Source organism: Prionailurus bengalensis, chromosome X, assembly GCF_016509475.1.
Source record: "Prionailurus bengalensis isolate Pbe53 chromosome X, Fcat_Pben_1.1_paternal_pri, whole genome shotgun sequence".
Taxonomy (NCBI): Eukaryota; Metazoa; Chordata; class Mammalia; order Carnivora; family Felidae; genus Prionailurus; species Prionailurus bengalensis.
Window position 1 is genome coordinate 8,118,086 of NC_057361.1, and position 21,656 is coordinate 8,139,741.

Here is a 21,656-nt window from a genome sequence, read left to right on the forward strand (position 1 = left end):
TGTGTTCTCAGTATCTCTAGAAACCCGCCACCAGTTCCTCCAGGAAATCTCTCCCGTATCTGATGTAGCGGCTCTCCGGCTTCTGTATGTTTAGGGCCCTCTCCCGGGTAGTTTGTTTAAAAGCAATTCACAGGAGCTCGGTGCTAGGGTGACCGACCGCCCTGGTTTGCCTGGGACAGTCCCAGTTTCGGTTTTATTTTTTATTTTATTTATTTTTTTTTTTAATTTTTTTTTTTTTTTTTTTTTTACGTTTATTTATTTTTGAGACAGAGAGAGGCAGAGCATGAACGGGGGAGGGTCAGAGAGAGAGGGAGACACAGAATCAGAAGCAGGCTCCAGGCTCTGGGCCATCATCAGCCCAGAGCCCGACGCGGGGCCCGAACTCACGGACCGTGAGATCGTGACCTGAGCTGAAGTCGGACGCTTAACCGACTGAGCCACCCAGGCGCCCCCCAGTTTCGGTTTTAGCACAGAAGGTCCCGCATCCTGGGAGCTGGTCAGTTCTGGGACAGTCGGTCAACCTACCCCAGGGAGGTGCATGTTTACCGAGCAGCCCAGGTGATGCTTGTGGACCCCAGGTGAGCACAGTTTGAGAGCCACTGGAAATACAGGTTCTTGAAGACTGGTTGGCCGTGTTCTCTCTGAATTAACCAACTGCCCCAAGAAGACAGCCACTGAAGGAAGCTACACGAATCATCAGTTCCGCAAATAAGCGATAGGGGAAATTGCTCTAATTTAATTAAACACATTAGTAAATTGTTTAAAACTATGTGAGGGGAACTGCAAAAGAAATCACCCGACAGCCTTGAAGGGAACTCTTTTGTTGTCAGGAATTCAGCAGATCGGGGCTGAGGCAGGGGGAGGGCAGAGTAAATGCGTGGCGTAGTTCATGTCAATCTTGAGTTTGAATCATTGTTTCTGTCATTTGCTAGCTGTGCAACCGTAGGCAAGTTCCTTAACCTCTCTGGGCCTGAGTGCTTTCATCTGTAATAATGAAATCGATAATTTCTATTCACACTGAAGATTAGCCGTTAAGAATAAGAAATAATGCATTGCATCAGACAAATCCCAGTTCGGGAGTGTTCTACAACATACCTGACCAGGGCTCCTCAAAACTGTCAAGGTCATCAAAACTAAGGAAAGTCTGAGAAACCGTCACAGCCCGTAACGTGGCATCCTGGAAGCGATCCTGGAACACAAAAAGAACATTAAGGTAAAAACTAATGAAATTCAAGCAAAGAATGGATCTTAGTTAGTATCAATGTATCCAAGTTGGTTTATTGCTTGTGACAAATGTACCAAAAAATGCCTAGCAGAGTAGTGCCCAGGCCAGAAGCACATGTTAATAAGAGCTGTGACGATTACTGCGAACCGTATATGAGGAATGATCCCAACGAGAAGACCACCATCTTGATTCAACATTTGCAGGAGATACTAGGAGCTGGAAAGCCTTGGGGATTGGGCTTGAGGGGAGGGAAGATGATGAAAGGGGAGGTAAAGAGGCCATGGCCACTGCGGATATTGTCTCCAGCACACCCATGCCTGTAACTTCTGCCGTGTGGCCCAGTTGGTTTTCTTTTTTGATGTTGTTCCGAGTCTGTAATTATTTTCCTCATTCAATGGTTCTCTGTTCTGAGCCCAACCTCCTCTCCCCTTCTGCCGGCGTGCGTACACGCACATGCGCGCGCACACGCGGCCCAAGCCTTTATCTGATTTCTCCTTTCTGTATCCACCGTACCCAGCACAGCACCTGACATAGAATAGAAACTGTATCTGTATTTACTGAATGAAGGACGCGATACCACTGACCGTCAAAGAATGGAGGGGAAACACTCTGTTTGGACTAGAACCAGAATCCTCTCATACATGTTTTCTCTTCCTAGCTTCCTTATAACTCCCCTACTGCTCAAAAAAGGAGAGCGCCCAAGCAGATAAACACAGACACCACTCCATCGCCCAAGTCACCTCGTGTGGGGGGCAGGAGGGAAGGGCATTTGGGACCAGATTTGCAACTACAGGTGATAGACCTTACACGGAAATACCTTAGTGATAGCTTGTGCTATATTGTACCTTATGTTTTCTATTTAATTTAAGCCTCACGCAAATTTTGTTAGATAAGCAGGGCAGATGTTTCTAGCTCCATTTGAGAGACATAAACACTTATGGAAAGGAAGGAGGGAGGGGAGGAAAGGAGGAGGAAGAAAGGAGGAGGGAGGGGGAAAGAGAAGAAGGCAATGTAAGGCAGCCACAGCATTGATAAGTCAATTACTGGGTCACTGTATTAGTCTGCTGGGGCCGCCATAACAAAACACCACACGTGGGGTGGCTTAAACAACAGATACTTCTTTTCCCACAGTTCTGAAGGCTGGGAGTCTGAGGTCAAGGTGCCATCAGCGTTGCTGCCGCGCTGTGTCCTCATATAGCGGAGAGAGCGAGCTCTGGTGTCTCTTCCTCTGATAATGACATCAGCCCATCAGATTAACGCCCCACTCTTAGGGCTTCATTTAACTGTAATGACCTCCTCAAAGGCCCCATCTCCAAGAAGAGTCACATCTGAGGGTAAGGCTTCAACTTGTGAATTTGGTGGGGGCACAACGGAGTCCACAGAAGGATGTTCTCTGACCAGGGGCAAGAGGATTAACAGGACCAGGAGGGAGGAATAATTAGTGGACCAGAGGTCAGCAAACTGGGGCCCGAAGGTCTCAGTCGAAAGCCACCTTTATTTTGTGAACAAACTTTTACTGGTGCACAGCCACACCCCACCCTGGCCACATTGCCCAGGCGGCTTCCGCTAGGAGGCAGAGCTGAGTAGCTGGCACAGAGACTGGCACACGAAGTCCCAGATATTTACTCTTCACCCTTCACGGAAGTGTGCTGACTCCTGGGCTAGGCCCGTACGGGATTGCTTGTTTCATCTGCAAAGCAACTCCCTAGGTCAGTATTCTTGCCACTTCACCGATGAGGCAGTGGAGGCTCTAAGACGAGAAGTGACGGTCACCTTCACGGCCAGCAAGCCCGGAGGAGAACTTGAACATTCGGAAAGGTACCCTTTACAGGCCACCCCACCACAGAGACTTGGGTTTTCTTCTAGACCTCAGAATTGTGTGGGGGTGTGGCTGCCAGGCCTGTGGCACCTTTATTTTAGATATAAAAGCCACCTTTAAATTGCTAAATCGGGGCACCTGGGTGGCTCAGTGGGTTAAACGTCTGACTCTTGATTTCAGCTCAAGTCATGATCTCGTGGTCGTGGGATCAAGCCCCACATCAGGCTCCTTGCTGAAGGCCTGGAGCCTACTTGGGATTCTCTGTCTCCCTCTCTCTCTGCCCCTCCCCACTCGCTCTCTCTCTCTCTCTCTCTCCCTTCTCTCTCAAACTAAATAAACTTTAAAAAATCGGGAAATCATCCCGTCACACAATTGGCTTCCTTCTCCATGTCACAGACTGTTGTCACTCAGGCCCGAACGTCCCACTGTCTCCGGTCACACCTTACTAGTTTTTGTTTATAGCTATTTTAGGTCCTCGGTTTCTTGAAATTCTATTTCATTTCAGTTTGTTGTGTTTCAGGGCATGTGTTTTATATGATTAGCGTTTACATAGAAAGCAGATCACTTGCATTAAGGGAGCCTTGCAAATAATTATGTAGACCTTGCGGGGTTTCCAGGAATAATTTCGGGACTGTTGGTCCTAAATGCAACGGCCTGTCCTTTGCATTATTAGACAGTGTGTTCCCTTGTCAGCATCCGGTATTGAACGCAGGGTGTTTTCCTTATTGTATTTATTACAACTCGGGTTCCTGTTTATAGAGACATTTGTCAATAGAATACAGTTCTTAGATCCTCTCTGAATTAGTAGAGACGTTCCTCAAATGATTTGCACAAGAATCCAGAGCCTTTTCGTTAGGCCTGTGGTGGAATTTAAGGAAGCAAACCTGCAATTGTGATTAATATTACTATTGGCTAATGGATCTCTTGGTAGGGCTTGGCTTCTTGATCTTTCTGTCCATACAAAGGATCTGCATGCAGATTCGCGCTGCCTTAGCATGTCCAGCATCGTTTCGTTGGGGGAGCGCCCTCTTTCCCCCTTCGTGTGGTCCTAGGTGGGCTGTGAGTTACAACGCTCCAGGCCCCAGCAAATCACATTGCCCCATTCCACCCTGAGACACAGCGGCTGGTCCAAGGGAAAGTATGTGACCGATAGGAGCTAATTCCCCAGAATGTTAAAGAGGTTGAGAGAGAGGCCATCAAACAAAGGAACACTGTGCTGAGAGAGGGAGGCAGAGCCCCCAGATCGAGCCCCTCTTGAGGTCTTACCCACCCCTGGACTTCCCAGGGATGTGAACCAATAAATTCGTCTTTCTGCTTAACTAATCCAAGTTGGACTTCTCACTCAAAACCCAAAATGTCCTCACTGACATAACATATTTCCAGATTCTCTGAGTGTCCTCAGAAACATGCATCAGCAACTCCCAGAGGGCACAGGGGACTGGGTCCTGGGATCCACGGGTCCTCCTCCTAGCTGCAATCTTAGAACGCCTCGGCCATCCCTCTGCCAGGTTGGAGGGACTTAGAAATGGACAGCCTCGGGGCACCTGGGTGGCTCAGTCGGTTAAGTGTCCGACTTCGGCTCAGGTTATGATCTCACGGTTCATGGGTTCAAGCCCCGCGTCGGGCTCTGTGCTGACAGCTCAGAGCCTGGAGCCTGCTTCAGATTCTGTGCCTCCCTCTCTCTCTGTCCTTTCCCCGCTCATACTGTCTCTCTCTGCCTCTCAAAAAATAAATAAATGCTAAAAAAAAAAAAATTTAAAAAAAAGAAAGGGACAGCCTCATTTCGAAGGAGCACATGCACCCCAAAGTTTACAGAAGCACTATCAACAATAGCCAAAGTATGGATCGAGCCCAAATGTCCATCGATGGATGAATGGATAAAGAAGATGTGGTATATATACAACAGAGTATTACTCAGCAATCAAAAAGAATGAAATCTTGCCATTTGCAACTACGTGGATGGAACTAGAGGGTATTGTACTAAGCGAAATTAGTCAGAGAAAGACAAATATCATATGACTTCACTCATGAGGGTATTGTGCTAATCGAAATTAGAGAAAGACAAATATCATATGACTTCACTCATATGAGGACTTTAAGACAGAACAGATGAACACAAGGGAAGGGAAGCAAAAATAATATAAAAACAGGGAGGGGGACAAGACATAAGAAACTCTTCAATATGGAGAACAAACAGAGGGTTACTGGAGAGGTTGTGGGAGGGGGGATGGGCTACATGGGGAAGGGGCATTAAGGAATCTACTCCTGAAATCACTGTTGCACTATATGCTAACTAACTTGGATATAAATTTAAAAATAAAATGAAACTTAAAAAAAAGAAATGGACAGCCTCTAGGACATGGGATGCCACGTCATTTCTTGGATGTGTGTATGCTGTTACGCATTCCTGAGTTCTACAACTCCAGGTCCTTTGACCCATCTTGGAGTAAACGCAAGACAAAAGCCTTATGCTGGGACACTGATGGGATTGATTGGGGGGGGGGGGGGGGGGGGGGGGGGGGGGGGGGGGGGGGGGGGGGGGGGGGGGGGGGGGGGGGGGGGGGGGGGGGGGGGGGGGTGGGGAGAAGACCAAGTAGGATTAGTGGCTGGGCCCACCACATTGACGATGCTGGACAGACTGAGCTAGCCACAGTCTGGGGCCACGGATGGACCCCAAACCTACCAGTGGTCCCAAGCACGGCTGACATAATCAGGAAGGAGAAATCAAGCCCCACATACACTACCAAGTGGCTGCAAAAATTATCACTTTGGTGAAGACACATTGTTTTCCTCCTTTGTCTTCCAAAAGATACCTCTCCGGACCTAAACTCTGCCTCACTAAATTCCTCAAGTGTCACCTGAAGTGTAAGCTATGACTCAGAGTTTCCTGAGATAAACTCCACAACCTTCCCCCTCCCCAGAGGAAAGGTCCTGACTGAGGCCGGCCCGCACCAGCCAAAACTCAGAGCCAGATGGCGGGCGATGCCTTAAGGCCAAGGGCACTGTGCGTTTCCATGTGTTTGCAGGTAATGATAAACAAGCATGCTTCTTCGCTGGCTCAGTTCTTTGCAGTTTAACTTGGCTTCCTCTGTTTCAGACTGATGGGAACCCAAGTCCATTCCTAAGACCCACAAGGAAGGAAAGCTCTTTGTGTTAAAGGCGGTCCGCCAAGGTGCTAATTCCATCTTCGGTAGGTTTTTCCCAGGACTGCGTTCCTCATCCAGGAATTTCTCTGAGCTCCGTGGTTCTCACGTCCAAATTCCAACTTTGAATAAATAAACCAGCTAAAGTGCTCGGTTGCCCCAGGGAATAGCCGGGCGGTTGCTGAACCTCCATCGCCCCCAAGTGGCCATTTCTTTTTGTCTAGGATTTTCTTAAGCCAGAAGGTTTAGGATTCTTCCCTCCGAAACTATTTAAAAAAAAAAAAATTTTTTTTTAAATTCTGACACTGAAGATTATGAAACGTTTGTGTGGAGGCCTGTTAGTAATGTCAAACTAAGAGCTGCTGGGTCACAGGGTCACAGATTCATGCAACTGACAAGAAGCATGCAATTGGACAGATCTCACCAATTGGGGGGCCCCTTGTAAAAAATTCCTGCAAAGTCTAATATGAAAGTGATTACCTCAAATATGTTTTTTTTTTTTTAATTTAGAGGATCCAGACCTGGGGTTCCATTTGTCTGGTCCAATTAAACCACTACTGGGGGGCCTGGATGGCTCAGTTGGTTAAGCATCCAACTTTGGCTCAGGTCATGATCTCACGGTTCATGGGTTTGGGCCCCGCATGGGGCTCTGTGCTGACAGCTCAGAGCCTGGAGCCTGCTTCGGATTCTGTGTCTCCCTCTCTCTCTCTTTCTCCCCCTCTCGTTTTCTCTCTCTCTCAAATAAATAAAACACTAAAAAATAATTTAAACAATAAATCACTATTAATAACTATAATTTTTAACTTGTATTATCCCTTTGTAAACTCTTCCACCATAAAATGTCTTGTAACATTGTCCAAGGTGATGAGAAAACACTCAACGCCAACAAAAATGAAGGTTTATAAACCACGCGTGGACAACTTTGCAAAAGCCAGCATTAAACCGGCACAAGGTACATAGAAACATCACTGCTGGGTTGGCAAAACTTTCAGCAGATCATACACGAAGAGACAGCATCAAATGAATAAAAGTTGTAGTGATTTCAAACTTCAACACGATGGAAACTCAAAAATAGCTGACAGAGTTGCCCTAAGTCATCAGAGTTTAAGGACATTAAATCGTCTCACTGGTCCGTAGGGACTGATGTACGCGCCTTAATTCATCACCCGCCCAACCACCCACCTACCATCCCCCCCTCTCATCCCACCCCCACCCCCCTGGTTGGTTCGCCCAACCACCCATCCGCCCATCCTCCCACCTATCCCCTTTAGGTTAAGAAAGGTATCCTATGGTAAACAAAAGAGAAAGAATGTGTCTTCAGAACAGGGATAATTTTGCAGCCACTTGGTAGTGTGCTGTGGGCTTTGTTTCTCCTTCCTGATCACCCGCATCCGTCCATTGCTACGTTAGGCATGGGGCAGACACCGGGTGAGGTTCCAAGGAGAAAAGATGGTTAAGATGCAACGCCCGCTTTCATGGTTCTGGAAGCAAAAGAGAGTTTCCAGGTGTTTCAATCTGCTCTCTAGTCTGAGGGTCCATTCCCAGAGAAGGTGGAAATAACCAGGACCAACTCACTACATCCAGAAAAGACCCTCAGTGGGTAGCATCCAGATGGCCTGGAGACCTAGTTGGCCTAGGCTGCACAGAGTAGACACGAGAATGCATCCCGCCACAGCCATTGAATGGAGTAGACACGAGAACGCATCCAGCCACAGCCATTGAATGTTTTCTCTGAAAAACAAAAGGTGGGCTATCTGGGATCCCAAACATATGAACTATTTTGAGGGCGTGAACACGCGTTACATGTGAAACAGCCAAGGAACACTTTCATAGCATAATAAGCTCACAAAATTGCGTTAAATACAGTCAGTGCTTTTTATGGCTGGCATAAAGTATTTCGCCGTGTTTCCTAGAAAAGGAGGAGCTAGAATTGAGGAAAGCAAATATGGACTGAAGAGGCTTACCTTCAACTCAGAAAAGGGAAGATTCTTGCCTCCCTATGCCTAATGAAGTTCGTATTTCAACACAGTTGTCACATCACGGTGAATTATTTTGGTTCACCACCTGCTATGCCTCGGTCCCGTGCTCCTTTTCGATTAGAGGCCAGGCTCATGGTCCTGTAAATAATACTAACCTGGTGCTAAGCTCCTACACACCAAGCATTCCTGCCACTCCTAAATCCTGAGCGGAAGTGCCTGTCTTTCCTTTACTCACATCTTGTTTCCTTTCTGGCCGGAACGTTCTCCTCCAACGGCCACCCTTCTATTCCCCTGTCTTTGAAGGATAAACTTCAACAAATCCCTTTTATTTATTTATTTTTCAAAATAAATTTCTCTTATTTTTTAAGTTTATTTATTTACTTCTGGGGGGGAGGAGGGAGGGGGCACGCATGCGCACATGTGTACATGGGGGAAGGGGCAGAGAGAGAGGAAGACAAAATCTCAAGCAGGCTCTGCGCCATCAGCACAGAGCCTGGTAAGGGGCTCAAACCCAAGGACGGTGAGATCATGACCTGAGCTGAAATCAAGAGTAGGGTGCTTAACCGACTGAGCCACCTGGGTGCCCCTCAAATCTCTTTTAGATCCCAGTGGCCTGGGGGCCTCATTATTAGTGCCAAAGCACATCTTTTTGTGTGTGTCTAGCATGTCTTACACATAGTAGGTGCTCAATAATTTGCTAAAAGCAAGGGAAAGGGGAATGGTGGGGAGAGAAGGCTTGAAGGAAGAAAGAAGAACAGGAGGAAGGGAGAGACAGGGGAAAGAGCCGATAAGAAAGAAAGAAAGGAAAGGTAGAGAAAAGAATTATTTTACAACAGCCCAACGTTGCCTCTAATAAACACTACCCAACAATGCAATACTCACTGGTCCCGCTTTGCAAATCACCTAAGCATGCAGCTAAGGTTTCTTTTCAGGGACCAAACTTTCATAAAACAAATTCATCTATTGGAGTTAAAGGTTTAAAGTGATGGTTTCTATGGGGCGCCTGGGTGGCTCAGTCGGTTGGGCGTCTCACTTCGGCTCAGGTCATGATCTCACAGTCCGTGAGTTTGGGCCCCGCGTCGGGCTCTGTGCTGACAGCCCAGAGCCTGGAGCCTGTTTCAGATTCTGTGCCTCCCTCTCTCTCTACCCCTCCTCCACTCATGCTCTGTCTCTCTCTGTCTCAAAAATAAATAAACGTTAAAAAAAATTAAAGTGATGGTTTCCAGTGTTTTCTTATAGTTTGGGGGCAGACTGAGCCGTTCACCGTGAAAATAAAATAATTAACCACTGGTATAAGATGCAGTCTATTCTACTTCACCTGACACAATAAAATATGTATTGCACGGCGCTCACGAGGACTGCCACATTTCCACGTTAGCAGCCACTCCTCACTGCGGCACTGCAGAAAGGCTCACCTGGGGACAAGCGTGTTCGCACAGGGAAGCTCTTATAGGTGGGCCTCAAACCACATCAGTGCACACGCTCCCTTCTCACTTCGGGTGGGTCAGCGCTCAGCGCTGCAATACCACAAAAAGCAATGAATTAAACGATGCGGCCGCTTTGTGCAATACTCGAGGAATTTTTAAAAAAAAATCAATCGAGCATATTATTATTACTGAAATTATGTAAATAAAGGTAGGGGCACTGGCATCACCTGGGCACTTGTGAGGACTAGAAACAGATTCTCACGCTCCACCTAGACTTACTGAATCAGAATCCACATTTTCCCATGATCCCAGAGGGATGTGTATGCACACTCAAGTATGAGAAGCGTTGGTCCAAACTATAAAATCAAAAGCCCAGGCGTGCAGGCATACACATATGATTTTAAGACCACAGAACGTTTTATTATCAACTCACCACGTTTTATATAATAGGTATTTAATAAATTCACCCTTAAACAAAGTTGAAGCCATTGGCAGCTAGGCCTGGCCTCCCTATCCCCTGGAGCTCAAGATCTGATTCACTTGAATCTCCAGATCCATAGAAGATCAAGTTTCCCTAAGTTATATGATACTTCCCAGGGACTCATGTTCCCGTGGTCACCTCTGCCTCTGGGCTCCTCTTTCTGGCTGTGCCGGCTCAGTTCACATCAACTTAGATCGGAAACAACCCCTTTATCCTCTCCTGTGGAAGTCCATTCACCAAAGCATTTGTTGATTGTGTTACATCTCATAGTAAAACAGAGACATATGCATTCTTTGCGCACATGATTTAAGAAAACTCTATTTATGCCAATCTAAAAGTTAACACGATGTTTAATGGATAAGTAATGCGAGAAGCGTTCCCATAAAATGTTGAAGTGTCCACCACCACTTCTATTATTTCATATTTTGCTGGAAATCCCAAGCCCGTGCAACAGAGAAATGACAGGCCTGAGAATTGGAAATGAGGAAGTAAAATTATTATTAGTGGAGATGCTATGAAAGAATTCCCAGAAGATCCAAGATCAACAAAAAATAAGACAAAAGGCAATAAGAGAATTCAAAACACCGCAGAACATAAGGTGAGCGTAGCCAAAAGCTTGCCTAAATATACCAGCTCTAAGTCTGAAGACCTAAGGAAAGAAAAGATTTCCCTTCCGTTGCAACCACTAGTTTAAATACCAAGAAATAATCTCAGCAAAATAATATCTAAGATTTGAAAAAACACTTTAAAGTGATACTGAGGAACACAAAAGGACTCAACATTCGGGAAGGTGCTGCACCTTCCTGTATAGGATGACTCATTTTTCTAAAGAGTTCTAGTCTTTTTAAATTAATATATAACTTTAACATAATCCTCACGAAATTACCATCCAGGTTTAAAAAAAAACTTGACCAGCCAACTACAAATTTCATTGAGAAATATAAACAAACACAAGTATCAAGAAAAAACCTGAAAAAGAAGTGAATGAGAGGCTACTGATTTGCCAGATGGCCCCAACACTTCAACTAACGTTCACCGGTGCAACAATGGCTCAGGGTAAAGTCCAAAAATTGGTCCAAGAACTCACGGGGATTTAGCGTCATAATAATGAGGAGACATCCCAAATCTAGTATATGTGAAGGGGTATCTGGGGGCATAGTTTATTGGATAAATCATCCAGGGACAATTGAGTAAATGTCTGAAAAATATAGAGGGATTGGAACTGTAACTTATTCCTTACACCGGGATAAATTTCAAATATATTGATGTTTGAAAATAAAAAGTGAAAACTTTAAAAAAATTGAGAAAAAAAATATGAAAGGATTTATTTAAGGCTTAAAAGAGTACTTTGAACTATGCTCCAATACCCAGAAACCATAAAAGACTGAAAATGAAGGTGCACAAAAATTACTCAAAGCAAAACTTACCACAAGCGAAAACACAAGAAAAATGACAAACAGAAAATATGTCCACCTCCTTGCGATGGACCGAATTGTGTCCCACTCAAAATCCTCACGTTCAAGCCCTAACCCCAAATATCACTTCAGGGACAGTAATCTTTAGGGAGGTAACCGCAGTTAAATGAAATCATATGGAATTAGACAAATACCGTATGATTTCACTTACACGTGAAATCTGAAAAACAAGCAAACAAACAAAACAAAAGCCATGGATCCAGAGAACAGACTGGTGGTTATCAGAGGGGAAGGCGGGTTCAGGATGATGATGGATGGTAACCAGCCTTATTGTGGCGATCACTTGGTAGTGTATACAAATACTGAATTATTGTGTTGTACATCTGAAACTGCTATCATGCTATATACCAATTTTAGTGAAAAAATAAACAAAGACAGTTAAATGAGGTCATAAAGGTGAGCTCCTGCTCTGATAGGACTGGCGTCCTTACAGGAAGACATACGAGAGAGCTCCCTCTCTGCACGTGCAGAGAGGAGAAGTGAGGACACAGCGAGACAGTGGCCATCTATAAGGCCAGGAAGACAGCCCTGATGGCAGGCTGATAGTCACTGGACTTCCAGCCTCCAGAACTATGAGAAAATAAATTTCTGTAGTTTAATCTACACAGTCTATGTTTTCCTGTTATATGGCAGCCCAAACAGACTAATACACTCATATTTTAGAAAAAGAGTTGATTTCTTTTTTTTTTTAATGTTTCTTTTGTTTTTGAGACAGACAGAGAGAGAGAGAGAGAGAGAGTGAGCATGAAGGGGGGGGGGGGAGGCAGAGAGAGAGGGAGACACAGACTCCGAAGCAGGCTCCAGGCTCCGAGCTGTCAGCATAGAGCCTGACACAGGACTTGAACTCATGAACCACAAGATCATGACCTGAGCCGAAGTCAGACACTTAACCGACTGAGCCACCCAGGCGCCCCTGCCTTTAACTTTTTAAGGTATAAACCACACTTAAGGATCTCTCAACATGATTTTTCTTTTAGAGGGGAAGAACGTAGTAGACTATACTAGTTATCTGAAGTCACCATCTTACTGTATAAAGAGAAAACTAAGCTGTAGAAAGCAAGTAGACAGGGAGTAAAAGAAATGGCTGCTGGTTTAGGAGGGCAAGACGAGTTCAGGGTCGGACATACCGCAGTTGTGATGACAACGGTTATCTAGGCAGTGAAATCCAAGAAGCAATTCGGAACACAGAACTGAAACTCAGGAAAGCGAGAGCCGGTTGCAAACAAAGAAATGTAAATCATCAGGTATGGTTGGATGTTAAAGCCACAAGTATGAATGATGACATCCACCAAGGCTTTTGTTTTTCTCTGCTATCATTCTACATTTACCAAAGAATCTTCTGACGTTAGTTGGGTTTCACTACTAGGAAGAGAATGCTTGACTAGCCAACCTATATATATATATATACTCCTGCTTCTTTGGTAGTTTCATTTCTTGTTGGAGGCAGTGTGAGTTAATACAGAGAAGTAAAAATGGGGGGGAATCAAGAAGGTGAGGTAGGAGCGGATGTAGAGGAAGAATGAGAAGGCTCTCTTAAGTAATTTGGACTCACTCAAAAGTGGGATTGAAGAGGGGGACCTTGGCTCAGTAGGTTAAGCCTCCAACTCTTGATTTCGGCTCAGGTCATGATCTCATGGTTCGAGGGATCGAGCCCCACATCGGGCTCTGCTCTGACAGAGCAGAGCCTGCGTGGGATTGTTTCTCTCCCTCTCTCTGCGTCTCCTCTGCCCACACTCTCTCTCTCTCTCTCTCTCTCTCTCTCTCTCAAGATAAATAAATTTTTTTTTAAAGTGGCATTGAAGAATTAAAGCCACAAAAGACAAGGTGATAAACCATTCTCTATCACCACCACATCAGACATACTTTTCCAAGAAATATGCTTTAGGGGATATCAAAATTCATATTTTAACTCTTGAATCCTAATAGGTATAGATATTTGTGATACTATCTTATTGCATGGTCTCCTTACGCAATGAAAACCAAAGATACACACACACACATATAATTAATTCATTTTTAGAGGTTATGTTAAAAGACCCCAGACTCATAAAAAGAAAACAAAAGCTTGAAACTTACTGCTTGGCAATAGTATGTCCTCTGAAGCTATGACAATGGTATTGAAAATACTAAACAGAATGATAACCTCTAGCAATCCAATCTGACTGGCAACAAATCCCGTTGAAGAAAAGTAGCATTTGTTTCAATGAGTGAGAGGCAGCCCTGGCCCTTGATATAGACGTGAGATAGACATGGTGCCTCTGAGTACAGAAGGTGGGCCCTGATGAATAAGGAACCCTGAGCTATAAGGGGAGGTGGGGGCTGGCGGTGTCTTAGAACTGTGTCTTGGGAACTTGCTTCATTCATTCAGGCCTTAGCAAAGACTGTGCAATTCATTGCCAGTGTTGGCAAGGAGCCAAGTGAAGGTCTCCAGGCATATAAGCACAGTGGTGAAGAGCAAAGTTGAGAATACAAATTCTTCCTATTGTCGGGTCGAATAACTTCTTTTCAAAATCCTTCTATGGGGGAGCCTGGGTGGCTCAGTTAAGCCTCCAACTTCAGCTCAGGTCATGATCTCAGTGGCTCCTGAGTTCAAGTCCCTGGTCGGGCTCTGTGCTGACAGCTCAGAGCCTGGAACCTGCTTTGGATTCTGTGTCTTCCTCTCTCTCTCTCTGGCCCTTCCCTGCTTGCAAGCTCTCTGTCTCTCAAAAATAAATAAAAATTTAAAAAATAATAATAAAATAAAATCCTTCTATGGCTTCATAGAAAAGGGGGAATTGTGGGAAAGAATGGGGAATTGTGGGATGCAGAAGTAATTGTGGGAGAGAACAGAGAATTTTGGGGCACCAGAGGGATTGTGGCAGAGAAGAGGGAATGGTGGGAAACAAGGGGAACTGTGGGAGAGAAACAAGAATGGTGGGAAACGAGAGGAATTGTGGGAGAAAACGGGGAATTCTGGGAGGTAACAGACAATGGTGGGGAATGAGCAGAATTGTAGGAGAGAACAGAGAATTGTGGGGGACCAGTGGGAGATAAGAGAAAGTGGTGGGAAACAAAGGAAATTATGGGAGAGAACAGAGAATTGTTGAGCACCAGATAGATTGTGGGAGAGTACAGAGAATGGTGGGAAATGAGGGGAACTATGGGAGAGAACAGGGGATGGTGGGAAACAAGGGGAATTGTAGGAGATAACAGAGGATGATGGGAAACGAGAGGAATTGTGGGAGAGAACAGGGAATCGTGGGAAGTAACACAGGAAGCCAGGGGAACTGTGGGAGAGAATGGAGAATTGTGGGGGACCAGATGGATTGTGGGAGAGAATAGAAAATGGTGGGATATGAGAGGAATCATGGGAGAGAACAGGGAATTGTGGGGGACCAGAGGACTTGTGGGAGGGAACAGAGGATGGTGGGATAGGAAGGGAATCATGGGAGAGAACAGGGAATTGTGGGAGACCAGATGGATTATGGGAGAGAATAGAGAATGGTGGGATAGGAGGGGAATCATGGGAGAGAACAGGGAATTGTGGGGGACCAGAGGAATTGTGGGAGAGAACAGAGAATGACGGAAAAGGAGGGGAAACATAGGAGAGAGCACAGAATTATGGGGGACGAGAGGAATTGTGGGAGGGAACAGAGGATAGTGGGAAATGAGGGGAACTTTGGGAGAGAACAGGGGATGGTGGGAAACAAGGGGAATTGTGGGAGAACACAGAGGATGGTGGGAAATGAGAGGAATTGTGGGAGAGAACAGGGAATTGTGGGAAGTAACAGAGGATGGTGGGAAGCCAGGGGAACTGTGGGAGAGAACACGGAATTGTGGGGGACCAGAAGACTGGTGGGAGAGAACAGAGGGTGGTGGGATAGGAGGGGAATCATGGGAGAGAACAGGGAATTGTGGGGGACCAGAGGAATTGTGGGAGAGAACAGAGAATGATGGGAAATGAGGGGAAACATGGGAGAGAGCACAGAATTATGGGGGACCAGAGGACTTGTGGGAGGGAACAGAGGATAGTGGGAAATGAGGGGAACTATGGGAGAGAACAGGGGATGGTGGGAAACAAGGGGAATTGTGGGAGATAACAGAGGATGATGGGAAACGAGAGGAATTGTGGGAGAGAACAGGGAATTGTGGGAAGTAACAGAGGATGGTGGGAAGCCAGGGGAACTGTGGGAGAGAATGGAGAATTGTGGGGGACCAGATGGATTGTGGGAGAGAACAGAGAATGATGGGAAATAAGGGGAATCATGGGAGAGATCACGGAATTATGGGGGACCAGAGGACTTGTGGGAGGGAACAGAGGATGCTGGGAAACGAGGGGAACTGTGGGAGAGAATGGAGAATTGAGGGGGACCTGATGGATTGTGGGAGAAAATATAGAATGGTGGGATAGGAGGGGAATCATGGAGGAGAATGGAGAATTGTGGGGGACCAGATGGATTATGGGAGAGAACAGAGAATGGTGGGATAGGAGGGGAATCATGGAAGAGAACAGGGAATTGTGGGAGAGAACAGAGGATGATGGGAAACGAGAGGAATTGTGGGAGAGAACAGGGAATTGTGGGAAGTAACAGAGGATGGTGGGAAGCCAGGGGAACTGTGGGAGAGAATGGAGAATTGTGGGGGACCAGATGGATTATGGGAGAGAACAGAGGATGGTGGGATAGGAAGGGAATCATGGAGAGAACAGGGAATTGTGGGGGACCAGAGGAATTGTGGGAGAGAAGAGAGGATGGTGGGATAGAAAGGGAATCATGGGAGAGAACAGGGAATTGTGGGGGACCAGAGGACTTGTTGGAGGGAACAGAGGATGATGGGAAATGAGGGGAACTGTGGGAGAGAATGGAGAATTGTGGGAGACCAGATGGATTATGGGAGAGAACAGAGGGTGGTGGGATAGGAGGGGAATCATGGGAGAGAACAGGGAATTGTGGGGGACCAGAGGACTTGTAGGAGGGAACAGAGGATAGTGGGAAATGAGGGGAACTATGGGAGAGAATAGGGGATGGTGGGAAACAAGAGGAATTGTGGGAGATAACAGAGGATGGTGGGAAACGAGAGGAATTGTGGGAGAGAACAGGGAATTGTGGGAAGTAACAGAGGATGGTGGGAAGCCAGGGGAACTGTGGGAGAGAATGGAGAATTGTGGGGGACCAGATGGATTGTGGGAGAGAACAGAGAATGATGGGAAGTAAGGGGAATCATGGGAGAGATCACGGAATTATGGGGGACCAGAGGACTTGTGGGAGGGAACAGAGGATGGTGGGAAGCCAAGGGAAATGTGGGAGAGAATGGAGAATTGTGAGGGGACCAGATGAATTATGGGAGAGAACAGAGGATGGTGGGAAATGAGGGAAAATGTGAGAGAGAACAGGGAATTGTGGGAGACCAAAGGAATTGTGGGAGGGAACAGAGGATGGTGGGAAATGAGAGGAATTGTGGGAGACAACAGGGAATTGTGGGAAGTAACAGAGAATGGTGGAAAAGGAGGGGAATTGTGGGAGAGAATAGAGGATGGTGGGAAATGCAGAGAATTGTGGAAGAGAACAGAGAATTGTCGGGGGCCGGAGGAATTGTGGGACAGAACAGAGAACTGTGGGAGATAAGGGGAATTGTGGGAGAGAACAGAGAATTGTAAGAAGAAAAAAAGATAATTGTGAGAACAAGAATTGTGGGAGAAAAGAGAGTATTATGGGAAAAGAGAATTGTGAGAGATAATGGTGTATTGGGTAAGAGACTAAAGAATTGTAGGAAATTAAGGGAATTGTGAGAGAAACAATTACAGGAAATAAGAGACCTGTGGGAGAGAATAAAGAATTGTGCTTGAGAGGGAATTGTTGGGAAGAACAGAATTGTACTTGAGAGAGGGAATTTTAGGAAAGAACAGGGAATGTGGGGCAAAAGGGAATTGTTGGAGCGACAGGGAAATGTGGGAGTCACAAGGAAGTGAGGCAGGAAAGGGAGAATTGTGGGGAAAACAGAATTGTGGGAGACAAGAGGAAATTGAGGAAAAAAGAATTGTTGGAAAGAATGGGGAATTATAGGAAACAAGGGGAATTCTGTGAAAGAATGGGGAATCGTGGAAAACAATAGGGAATTGTGGATGTGATAGAGGATTTTGGGAGACACATGGAATTATGAGAGGGAGAGGAGAATTGTAGGAGAGATGGAGAATTGTGGCAGAGAATTATCATTGTGGAGAAAAAATAGAAATGTGGAATAAAAGGGCAATTCTGGGGAATAAGAGAATTGTTGGAGAGATGTGGAATTGTGGGAGAGAACAGAAAATTGTGGGAAAGAATAGAGAATTGTGCTTGAGACAGGAAATTGTAGGGAAATCAATTTCATTTCCATACACTAATAATGAACTATCAGTGAGAGAAAGTAAGAAAATAATTCATTTACAATTGCATCAAGAAGAATAAAATATCTAGGAATAAATTCAACCAAAATGGTGAAAGACATGTATATTAAAAACTATAAGATATTAATGAAAGACATAGAAGAGGACACAAATAAATGGAAAGATATTCCATACTCATGGATTGGAAGAATCAATATTGTTGAAAGGTCCATACTACCCAAAGCATTCTACAGACTAAATGCAATCCCTACCAAAATTCTACTGGCATTTTTCACAGAAATAGAACAAACACTCCTAAAATGTGTATGGATCCACAAAAGATCTTGAATAGCCAAAGCGATCTTGAGAAAGAACAAAGCTGGGGGCATTATACCTTCTGATTCCAAACTACGTTACAAAGCTATAGTAATCAAAACAGTATGGTACTGGCATAAAGACAGACATCTAGAAAAATAGAACAGCATCGAGACCGCAGAAATAAACCCATGCATACATGGTCAGTTGAGTTATGACAAAGGAGCTAAGACTAAGGGAAAAGACCGTCTTTTCAATAAATGGTCCTGGGAATACTGGACAGCCGCATGCAAAAGAATGAAACTGGACCACTTTCTTACATCATACACGAAAATTAACTCAAAATGAACATAAGACCTGAGATCATAAAACTCCTAGGAGAAAACATAGGCAGTAAGCTCCTCGACGTCAGTCTTGGAGATGATGTTTTTGATTTGACGCCATAAGCAAAAGCAACAAAAGTAAAAATAAACAAGTAACAATGAACATCAAACTAAATAGCTTCTGTGCAGCAAAGGAAAACATCAACAAAATACAAAGGCAACTTACCAAATGGGAGAAATATTTGTGAATCATGTATCTGATAAGGTGTTAACAGCCAAAATATATAAAGCACTCATACGACTCAATAAGAAACAAAAATCCGTGAAAAACTGGGCAGAAGAACTGAATAGACATTTTCCTAAAGACATACAGATGGTCAACAGGTACCGGAAAAGGTGCTGAACATCAGTGATCATCAGGGAAATGCAAATCAACCCGTGAGATTTCACTTCACATCTATCTATTGGAAAGATTACTCTCAAAAAACCCAGAGATAACATGTTGGATGTGGAGAAAAGGGGACCCTTGTGAACTGCTGAATGTAAACTAATGTAGCCACTATGGAAAACATTATGGGGGTGTCTCAGAAAATTCAAAATAGAACTTCACTATGATCCAGCAATTCCGATGCGTATTTATCCAAAGGAAATGACTAACTCAAAAAGATATATGCACTCCTCTGTTCACTGCAGCATTATTTACAATAGCCAAAACATGACAGCAACCCAGGCATCCATCAATGGACAAATGGGTAAAAAAAAATATGACACACACATACACACATGCACTGTAATACTGTTCAGCCATATAAAAGAAGGCAATCCTGCAATTTGTGACAACGTGGATAAACCTTAAGGGCGTTTTGCAGAGTGAAATAAGTCCGACAGAGAAATACAAATACTGTATGATCCCACTTATATGTGAAAGCTACAAATAAAAAACTCATAGATGGAACAGCTTGGTGGTTGCCAGAGACTGGATGTGGGGATGGGATGAAACAGACAAAAGTGGTCAAAAGGGATGAACTTGTAGTTATAAAATAAATGAAGTGCTGGGGATGTAATGTACAGCATGGTGACTACCGTTAACAATACTGTCTTGTATTCTTGAAGTTGCTAAGAAAGGTCTCAGAAGGTCTCATCAGAAGCAAAAAAAAGTTTATAACTGTGTGGTGATGGATGTTAGCTAGACTTATTGTGGTGAACATTTCACAGTATTTACATATATCCAATCACTATGTTGTACACCTGAAACTAATATAACATTATCTGTCAATTATATCGCAATTAAAAAAAATTTTTTAAAAACCTGCCACAAAAATTGTGGGCAAGACAGGGAGTTATGGAATAAAGAGAGAATTCCGGGAAACAACAGAGAATTGTGTGAGACGGGAAATTGTGGGAGATCATAAAAAATTGTGGGAGGCATGGAAGACGGGGAATTCTGGGAAAGGGCAGAATTGTTGCAGAGGGAATTGTGGACAAACTGGGGAATTGTGAAAAGGAGGAAGATTATGAGAGGGCAGAGAATCAGGGAGAGTAGAGAATTGTGGGAGAGATGAAGAATTATAAAGGAATCAGGGAATTATGGGGAAAAAGGAGAATCGGGCACAAGACAGAGAACTGTGGGAGCTCTAAGAACTATAAAAGCAACACTTCGTAAACATAAGCAACTGTAGGTTTGGAAAGGAGATTTAGTTTACTACAACCAGTCATAAATTCAGTTTGTAATTTCCAACGAGCTTCAGTTTTTCCTCTCCGCTAAACCCTTGGGTCTGACAGCAGGAGTTCATATCACATTACCATGGATTGGCAAACCCACAGGCGCTGCCTTGTAGAGGCGGACGTACACACACAGGCACATACACACACATATATACTCACACACATGCTTGTACATACACAAAAGCACACACATATACACACATGTGCACACACGTCTTGGACATTTCAAACATGGGAACAGAAATAAACTAGAATTTATGGTTGGACAAAATTTTAAGCCTTATAAAAAATAAAACAAGACGAAAAAATGATAGGATAACATAAGAAAATTAGAGTGTCAGCTAGGAATCCAACATACGAGTGACAGAGGTTCCTTCAAAGAAAGGATGAAGAGAGTAAGAGTGGAGCAAAGTTAAAAGAAAATTAATCATCTGAGAAAATATCCCCAATGTGAAGGTTATAGGTTTCCAGAATGAATGGTCCCATCAAGTGCCAAGCCAAGGAAAGCAAAGAGGTCTATATCAAGGCACATCTTTTCCAGCCACTGGAAGAAAGAAAGTTAAAAATAATGTTGACAGAAAGAAAAGAAATGACATTTGACTTTTCAACCTCAACCATGGAAACTAAAAGACAATGAAGTAACCGCTTAACAGTTCTGAGAGAAATGCTTCCAAACCTAGAATTGTATTTCCAAACTACCAATCAATTGGAAGGGTAAAGCAGTTTCTGATTTTCAAGACCTCAAAAACCGATGTGCTCCCAAAACAATGCCAAGAAGAATACATGGTATCCAAGAGCCCGAGATCCAGCAAAGGATAAGAAAGGGCAGAAAGAAAATCCCAAGAAGACGAAGGGGGGCAGAAGTCATTTCCAGTTTAGAATTGAGCAGCTGCGGCAGCAGTGAGGTGCTTATCTGTGAGATATTTCCCTTATCTCCAAGAGGAAAAAGGAAACATACATTAGTTGATATATTTAAATGCACTGAGAGGAGATTCACAATGCAGACAAGAAACTTAGGGATAACCTAAAAATCAAAAAAGACAACGGGGCGGGGAGGCAAGAAGTGAATTCCATTGAAAAAGTACAAGGAAAAAAAATCATCTTTGGTCATAACAAATATTTCCATAGTCACAGTAATGTAAATACGAAACTGTGACGTATCCCAAACCACATAACTTATTGGCATAGGGGAGGGACCCGTGTGTGTGTGTGTCGGCGTGTTGTTTGGAACATGGACGGAAAACTAGAAGAAACAGCTAAAGAGCAGTAAGTCTTTGCCTGGGGAGAGTGGGCGCTGCGGTTGAAAGTGTCCCCCCAGTCTCTCCACCCACCTACAGCTCTCCTTAATGCCCTGTTTGGTAGCTCCTTGTCTATAAAGCATCCTTGTTACTTTCCTTCCTAAGC